Genomic DNA, 9,908 nt, shown 5'->3' with positions numbered 1-9,908 from the left:
AAAGAATTAAGACAGGCCTTAAGACAAGAAAGGGGTTCAAACGGGTATTTATAAAGTGACCAGTGAGTGTGTGAGGGAGCTGCAGCAGATCAAATGCACTGAAATACAACCAACTATACTACAGAAAGAGGGAATAGGCAAAGGCAAGTTATCTTCAGCAGTTCAGGTAAATGTTTCTTTTCTACCAACATTTAAAAAAAAAAAACTCATTCACTGTTATTCAGTGGTTAGACGCTGACACGGGGTCTATCACAACATTGAGTTCCTCAATGGAGAACGGGTTTTTGAAATTATGTAATCCCAAAAACGCTGTCAACCTTTGAGTTTTGGTGATCTTGGGTAGCTGAGATATCAGTTGTATGCTTTGCTTGGTTGGTAGTCCACTGACTGCAGTAAAAGTACAACATTACATGCTGTACATGAAATCAAGAAAGACAATAACAATTTATTCAAAAATTCTGATCTAAAAAGTCAGCTGTCAAATAAAGCAGACTACAACATTCTGCAATTCTACTAAAGTAATAGTACTAGTACCTCATTACCCCAGCTTTGTCTCATAAACATATTTTAATTTGCATATAATGTAGTTTTTTTGTTTGTTTGTTTTTATTTGTTTGCTTTTTTTATCATGAACTTGAGTATACATCAGAAACTTCATTTACCTCTTTGCACCACTTGGTTTACTGTAGCAAAAGCTTTTAGTCTGTATGACAGAGACAAGTTATATTTTATTTACTCAAGAAGTCTCACTCATGACCTCTTTTGCAACAAATACTAGGAACAAATGCATAGTCACAATAATTAAAACATTCGTAAATATAATTAGACCTATGACATCATAAAAGCTGGAAAGGCAGTTTGGTTTTGGTTTTGGTGGTGATAGTGATGGCTGTCTAAAAATCAAAAAAAGCCCTCTAGCAGATCATCATCAGGTCAGAGTGACATTAGACAACTTTTACTTCAGCCTAATAAAATCTGTAAGTTAAAAATAAACTGATGTGTAACAGTTAGCTCACAAATATTGCTGAAACAGTTCTAAATGGTTCTAAAGATTCTCAATGGCAGCTTCTTCACTAATGCACTTACCAGACCTCTGGCAGGTTGTGTTTCAATAACAGGCACAGCCTGGTCACCACACAGAGGAAACTGAGAAAGGACAGTTAAAGCATATCTCCATAATTCTATGAAGACTATACAATATTATTTATAGATAAAAACAAACAAACAAGATACAAAACAACAAAGAAACTTGCACTGGGTGTGAATGTTGCGTGTACTACATTGGCACTGCATTTACAGAAGTTTAATTATGGAACACAAGATGGCAGTAGTGAGCCAGCTGTGAGTTGTTTACATTCGGGTTTGCATAAAAACACCACCTTGTGTTGGACCTTGAGTCCGTCAGCTATAGTAGATCATCATTATAATAATAAAGGCTTTGGTTATTTACCCTGTTGAAACTCATGTTAATATACACTGCTCAAAAAATAAATAAAGGGAACACTCAAATAACACATGCTAGATCTGAATGAATGAAATATTCTCATTGAATACTTTGTTCTGTACAAAGTTGAATGTGCTGACAACAAAATCACACAAAAATCATCAATGGAAATCAAATTTATTAAGGCCTGGATTTGGAGTCACACACAAAATTATAGTGGAAAAACACACTACAGGCTGATCCAACTTTGATGTAATGTCCTTTAAACAAGTCAAAATGAGGCTCAGTATTGTGTGTGGCCTCCACGTGCCTGTATGACCTCCCTACAACTCCTGGGCATGCTCCTGATGAGGTGGCGGATGGTCTCCTGAGGGATCTCCTCCCAGACCTGGACTAAAGCATCTGCTAACTCCTGGACAGTCTGTTGGTGGATGGAGTGAGGACATGATGTCCCAGATGTGCTCAATCATATTCAGGTCTGGGGAACAGGCGGGCCAGTCCATAGCTTCAATGCCTTCATCTTGAAGGAACTGCTGACCACACTCCAGCCACATGCGGTCTAGCATTGTCCTGCGCTAGGAGGAACCCAGGGCCAACCGCACCAGCATATGGTCTCACAAGGGGTCTGAGGATCTCATCTCGGTACCTAATGGCAGTCATGCTACCTCTGGCGAGCACATGGAGGGCTGTGCGGCCCCTCCAAAGAAATGCCACCCCAGACCATTACTAACCCACTGCCAAACCGGTCATTGCTGAAGGATGTTGCAGGCAGCAGATCACTCTCCATGGCGTCTCCAGACTCTGTCAAATCTGTCACATGTGCTCAGTGTGAACCTGCTTTCATCTGTGGAGAGCACAGGGTGCCAGTGGCGAATTTGCCAATCCTGGTGTTCTCTGGCAAATGCCAAGCGCCCTGCACGGTTGTTGGGCTGTGAGCACAGCCCCTATCTGTGGACGTCAGGCCCTCATACCATCCTCACGGAGTCGGTTTCTAACCCATTTGTGCAGACACATGCACATTTGTAGCCTGCTGGAGGTCATTTTGCAGGGCTCTGGCAGTGCTCCTCCTGTTCCTCCTTGCAACAAGGCAGAGGGGTAGCGGTCATGCTGCTGGGTTGTTGCCCTCCTATGGCCTCCTCCATGTCTCCTGGTGTACTGGCCTGTCTCCTGGTAGCGCCTCCAGCCTCTGGACACTACGCTGACAGACACAGCAAACCTTCTTGCCACAGCTTGCATTGATGTGCCATTCTGGATGAGCTGCACTACCTGAGCCACTTGTGTGGGTTGTAGAGTCTGTCTCATGCTACCACGAGTGTGAAAGCACCACCAACATTCAAAAGTGACCAAAACATCAGCCAGAAAGCATAGGTACTGAGAAGTGCTCTGTGGTCCCCACCTGCAGAACCACTCCTTTATTGAGTGTGTCTTGCTAATTGCCAGTAATTTCCACCTGTTGTCTATTCCATTTGTTAGATGTTAGATTCAACTCATTGTCATTGTGGTTCCAGATCACTCATCCAGAGACGAGCATCTGCGGTCATGCAGCCAGAAAACAGCGCTACCGTTAGGCAATGTGGTTTAAGTGTCTTGTCCAATGACACAACGCAGCCACTAAAGCATGCACAACAGCATTTGAAATTGATTGTCAATCAGTGTTGCTTCCTAAGTGGACAGTTTTGATTTCACAGAAGTTTGATTTACTTGGAGTTATATTATGTTGTTAAGTGTTCCCTTTATTTTTTTTGGAGCAGTGTAGTTGACTTAAGTTGAGTATAATATTATTATTATTATTTTAAAATTATGGGAATAATTCTCTTTGCTTGACAATACTTTCATTAAAGATATAATGCATTTTGGGGTCAACTTGAAAGAAAGACAGATGTGAAAGATCAGAGGTCAAATGTGACATGATATTTGGATGCGAACCTCACTTACAGAGTCAGTGTCACTACTGGTAGCATGAGGCGATACCTGAACCCTACAGAGGTTGCACAGGTAGTCCAACTCCTCCAGGATGGCACATCAATACTGATATTGCCAGAAGATTTGCTGTGTGTCTTCTAACAGAGCCTCAAGAGCATGGAGGAGATTCCAAGAGACAGGCAGTTACTCTATGAGGGCTGGGAAGGTCCATAGCAGGTCCTTGGCCCATCAGCAGGACCAGTATCTGCTTCTTTGTGCAAGGAGGATCAAGATGAACACTGCCAGAGGCCTACATGAAAGTCTCTGATCAACAATAAGAAACAGACTTCCTGAGGGTGGGTCACTGCCTGGCACCCTGGAGCCCAATTGGCGTTTGTCATTAGAACACCAGAATTGGGCAGATCCGCCACTTTTTCACATCCTTGTGCTTTTCACAAATGAGAGCAGGTTCACCCCAAACAATCTGGCAGACGTGAAAGGCTCTGGAGAGAAGTGATGGCGTACGTTATTGTGCCTTTAACACTGTTCAGCATGACTGGTTTGATGGTGGGTCACTGATGTCTGGTGAGGCATATCCATGGAGGGATACACAGATCTCTGCAGGCTAGGCAACGGCACCTGACTGCCATTAGTATTGGGATTAAATTTTTGGACCATTGTGCAGTGGGCCCTGGGTTCCTCCTGGTGCACAACAATGCCCGACTTCTTGTGATAAGAGTATGCAGGCACTTCCTGGATGATGAAAGATACAAGCACAATGGGGGCCATACAAACTGCTGAGTACCATTTTGAGTTGCTACAGGGAAATTTCGTCAAAATGGACTACCCTGCTCTATAATTTTTATACTTTGAATTTCCAAGTGTTGAATTCAGCCCTCTACACGCTGATAATTTTCATTTCTATCAAATGATGTGGCATCCTTTTATTCCTCTTTCTTTCTCTCTCTCTCTCTCTCTCTCTCTCTCTCTCTCTCTCTCTCACACACCATTGAGAGCTGATGTGTTTTCACAGTATTCCTGTAGGAGCAACATTACTATATTTGGAACAATAGGTCTGGGATTAGATTTTGAGCAGTGTATAACGTGATATTTAGACTTCCCACACGTCAGCATAATTTTCTAAATGTTTCCAATACAAAAACAGGTGCTTGAATTTTAAGCATAGTTTTAAAGATAAAGTTTGATTTTATGAATGTTTGACCTAATGAAACTGTGACCTTATTTGACCTTGAAGAAGAGGTCCGAGGTCAATGTCATATTTAGAATCCTCATTTCTCTGTGTATATGTTCCCAGTACAAACAATGGAAGTAAGAAACACAGTTTTGAATAACTCTACATAGCATAATTAGCATTTGACCTTCAGCTCAATCTGATGACCTTGAAGGAGAGGTCAGAGGTCAAATGTGACATGATATTTTATAACTCACAAACACGCATCTCAAAGCAGATAACCCATAAGCTGGAGAGGAAATTGCATCCCACTAATTTAGAAAATGTTTATTTAGCCTGGAAGAAGAGTTTGTTGCTCTATATAAAAAAAGCGCTCTGTAAAGTGAGGACATCTTACTATTTATCAGTAGCTGAAGAAAATAAGAGTCAGTCTTGATCTCTGGTGTTGGACGTCATTTTGTAGGCCTCTAGCAGTGTTCATCCTGTTCCTCCTTGCACAAAGGAGCAGATACTAGTTCTGCTGATGGGTTAAGGACCTGTTGTTTAAAGTGCTTTGAGTGCTTAAGTAGAATTGAAAATCATCATATAAGAATCAGTCCATTTACCATTTTACCTTCTACAGCCCTGTCCAGCTCTCCTAGAGTAACTGTCTGACTCCTGGAATCTCCTCCATGCTAATGAGACTGTGTTGGGAGACACAGCAAACCTGGTAATGGCACTATTGATGTGGAGGAGTTGGACTAGGGTGGTGGAGGTAGTAGAGAGGTCAGCTACTAATCGGAAGGTTGGTAGTTCAATCCCTGGCTGCTCCAGTCTGTGTGCCAAAGTATCCTTAGGCAAGCCTCTGACAACCAAAGTCCAGCTCCTGGCCTTCTCGAGCGGCTTAGCTACTATGCTTGGCGAAAACTTTTCCCACTGACAGGAGAAAGGGCGAAGGCGATCCACTGGCACCTCAAACCAGTCGCTTTGGGCAGATGGGGCTCGTCAACCTTGAATGGTTTTCTCACCCAGGAGAAGGAAAACTCTGACTCCAAACCTCCGCTGCCTTGCGGCATCCCTTCCATGGGAGCACTGAAGGTCTTCACCTTCTCAGAGACTTCAATGCAAGAGTAGGGGCTGACCATGAGGCCTGGCCCCCTGCCTTTGGAAGGGGGCAAGATCAATGAGAACGGGCCAGAGACTACCCCATCCAAGAGCGCCCCCCTCAAATCAAAGACAAGCGATGTCATTACCGACCAGGAGAAGGAGTTGCAAATGGTGGACCAAGCACTACCTCAAGCTGTACGCAACGCAGAACACTGTAACTTGGCACCACTCTCAATGCCCCTCCCAGACCTGCCAGTCATGGAGGAGCTAGACACCCCACCCACTGTGGAAGAGCTCAGCAAACCATCGACTGCCTTACTGTGGGAAGGCACCTGGGAGCGACGGAATCCCCAGCCAAGGTCCTGAAGAGTGGAAACACAGCCTGCTGCTACCACTACATGACCTCTTTTGCCTCTGCTGGGATCAGGGTTACATCCCCCAGGACATGCGAGATGCCAACATTGTCACCTTGTACAAGAACAAAGGAGACCGGGAGTGACTGCAACAACTACCAGGGCATCTCCCCTCTCAGCATTGTTGGCAAAGTGTTCGCTCGTGTCGCCCTAGCGTGCCTGAAGACGCTTGCCTCCCACGTCTACCCAGAGTCCCCAGTGTGGCTTCAGGGCCGGCCGATCCACAGTAGACATGATCTTCTCAACTACACCAGCTGCAGGAGTAGTGTGAGGAGCAGCACATGCCACTCTACATCACCTTCATTGACCTTACAAAGGCGTTTTAATCTGGTCAGCCGGAGCGGACTCTTCAGTTTGTTGCGGAGATTGGCTGCCCCTAACACCTGCTCGCAGTGATCATGTCCTTCCACGAGACACACACGCACGGTCTGCTACAATGGCGCAACATCCGAGGCCTTTCCAGTTAGCAGTGGAGTAAAGCAGGGCTGTGTCCTTGCACCCGCACTCTTCAGCATCTTCTTCTCCATGCTCCTCAAAAACGCCTTCAAGGACTGCAGCGAGGGCGTCTACATCCAGACCAGGTCTGACGGCAAGCTATACAACATTGCCCCCCCCTTCGGGCCAAGACTAAAGTCACAGAGTGCTCCTCCACGAGATGCTCTTCGCCTTGACATCACACCCTGAAGACTTCAGCCAGCTCGTCAGCTGCCTCTCCCATGCCTGCAAGGAGTTTGGGCTCACCATCAGCCTGAAGAAGACAAACGTCTTGGCACAGGGCACAGAGACTCCCCCAAGCATCGCCATCGACAGATCCACTCTGGACGTCGTTGACAACTTCACATACCTCGAGTCTACCATCTCCAGCTCCCTGTCCATTGACTCTGAGATTAGCAGCAGAATCGCCAGGCAGCTGCAGTCATGGCCAAACTGAATCAGAAAGTGTGGAACAATTCCAGCCTCACCGAGAAGACCAGGCTGCGGTGTACTAAGCCTGCGTGCTCAGCACACTCCTCTATGGAAGTGAGACGTGGACCACCTACGCGAGGCATGAAAGGAAACTCAACAGCTTCCGCATGAGGTGCCTGCGGCGCATATTGCAGATCAGGTGGCAGAACAAAGTTCCCAACACTGAGGTACTGAAATGAGCCACATGAGCAGCATGCACACAGCACTCAGCGAGAAACGTCTCCGGTGGCTTGGTCATGTCAGGGGAATGGACGCAGGTCACATCCCCAAAGACCTCCTCTATGGTGAGCTGGCTGAAGGCCAAAGAACAACTGGGTGCCCCAAAACTGCACTTCAAAGATGTTCCAAGAGGGACATAAGCTGTGCAGCATTCATTACCAACTCATGGGAGAGCCAGGCAGACAACCACCGCCCCTCCTGCGACTCGCAGTCAGGCGGGGTACATCAAACGCAGAGGCAGACTGAAACATGACTGCCACCCAGAAGAGAGTCAGGCGGAAGCAACAGCAACACCAGCTCCAACAGCCATCTGCCTTCATATGCATCAATTGTGGCAGGGACTGCCACTCACGAGTCGGACTGCACAGCCATTCCTGGCGATGCAGATAAGACTCACAAGAGCTACACCATCGTCTTCCAAGATGGACGGCTGCCGCCGCCGATTTAAGTCCATCTGAATTATGGTGGGATACAGAAATGATACAGCAATATTCCATATCACGCTCATTACTCTAAAGTTGAGCTGTAAATAATACCAAAACAAAATCCTGAAACATAACTGGCCACTACCTTCTGACAGATCCTCCTGGGGGAGGAGGGGGTTGTAAATGGAAATCAGAAAATTCTGCTGCAAAAAACTGATTAAGTGATAATGATGTTAATTATGGAGAAGGCTGCTGCATTATAATGCATCCTGTAATGATATCTTGGGCCTCATAATGGCTCTGAAGCACAAGATTCAGCTGCCAGCTAATGGAGGTAATAAAGTACAGTCTGGATACAAATTTATATATGTTTTATTTATGCTTTATTCTGTTGAGTAGCAGAAATAAAGAACAGTATTATAAACACTTCTTGTTCCTTTATTTTAAGTTCAGTGCAAAATAAAGAAAAAAGGGGAATACTGCAGTACAGTGGACCAAACCGTGAAGCACATTAGGAGGAGTCTATTTTTCAAATTTTAAATTGTGTTGTTTTAAATCTGAAATTAGCACTACTGTAATTAGTACATTCAGGCATATTATCATATATTTTTTCATTATTTAGTTATATTTGCAACAATGCATTTATGAGGAAAAACAGTATAACCTTTAGTCTTTAGTAAAACTTTAGTCTTAATAACTCAAGTACTAGAAAAAAGAATAAGAATCAAATCTTAACAGTTTTTAATTGGATTGCAGAGAGCAAATACAGATGAAATAGTGATTCTGTGCCACCATTTCAGAAATTATAGATAGCCATAGCCATTGTGACATCCTACATTGCTTAGGAAAGTCCTGTTCTGAAGCCTCTAGCTGCTGTTGTGCCTAAGCCGTTTGAAATCAGACTTCAAAAGTGAGGGGCGCATCTAACTGAGAAACCAAGGGATGCACATTGTATCCTGTTTTGTCATCCTTCTGTCCTTCTGATGAGGGCCATAATTTATAAAATGAGCATCATATTGTATACATTAGGACCTGAAACTAGCAACTAAACCATAACTACAACAGGAAAATGATTCCTGAGGTCATAGATCAAGGGAGCCAAGGGACACTTTTCAAAAGACTTCCTTCCAACTTGACTATGACTGCTGAAAACTTCCATTTTCCATAGTTTTCACTGGTGGAGGATTTTTTTTTTTGTCTGTAGCTCTGGAGGTAAAGTTGGTTGTCTGCTAATCGGAAGGCCAGTGGCTCAATCTCTGGATCCTAGTGCAAAACATTGAACCCCCAAATTACCCACTGCATCCACTGGAGTGTGAGTGGCTGCATGATAGTTGGAAAAAGCACTCCATGAATGTTTTTGTGAATGGGTAAATGTGGCTTTTAGTAAAAAGCACTTTAAGTGCTAGAAAAACATATCTTATGGTGGTGATTTGCACTGGCGCTTCACAACAGGTTCTTGGTTCAAACAAGTGTGTGGGTTTCCTGTGAGCTAGCTTCCTCCTACAGCCCAACGGCATGTATGTTAGCTTAACTAGGGGTTAGATAAAGTGATTAAAATGTATAGAATAAAGCATTATACTATTTTTATAGGTGAATGTGACTTGTAGTTTAATGCGCTTTGAGTAAGACCAGAAAACACCATTCCCTGGCCCTCTCAATTCCTGTATTGTATATTTTCCCAGTTTAACAAAATAAATATCAGAACCACATCATTTGAGGATTTCTGTGTTAACCCTAAAAATAGAAATATAATTAGAAAAAACATGGACAAAATTTAAGGTAAAATGGAGACCACTTTAAAGAAGCCCTATTATGCTTACTATCAACTCCACATCTTTTATTCTTTGTAAAACAACTTCCATCCATCCATTTTATTCCGCTTATGTGGGGCAGGGTCGCGGGGGCAGCAGCCTAAACAGAGAAACCCAGACCTCCTTATTCCCATCCACCTCCTCTAGCTTATCTGGGGGAACATCAAGACATTCCTAGGCCATCTGAGCGATATAATCTCTCCAGTGTGGCCTGGGTCTGCACTGGGGTCTCCCCTTAGTAGGACATGCCCGGAACACCTCACCCAAGAGGCACCCAGGAGGCTTCCTAGTCAGATACCCAAACCACCTCAACTGGCTCCTTTCGATGTGGAGGAGTAGCAGATCTAGAATAGAATAGAATAGAATAGAATAGAATGCCTTTATTGTCATTATACAGGATGTACAATGAGATTGGAGGGCCACTCCTGTTTAGTGCCATGTAACAGAAAA

This window comes from Archocentrus centrarchus, chromosome 12 (assembly GCF_007364275.1).
Source record: "Archocentrus centrarchus isolate MPI-CPG fArcCen1 chromosome 12, fArcCen1, whole genome shotgun sequence".
NCBI classification, from domain to species: domain Eukaryota; kingdom Metazoa; phylum Chordata; class Actinopteri; order Cichliformes; family Cichlidae; genus Archocentrus; species Archocentrus centrarchus.
The sequence above is the reverse complement of the archived record's forward strand: the minus strand, read 5'-3'. Positions refer to the sequence as shown.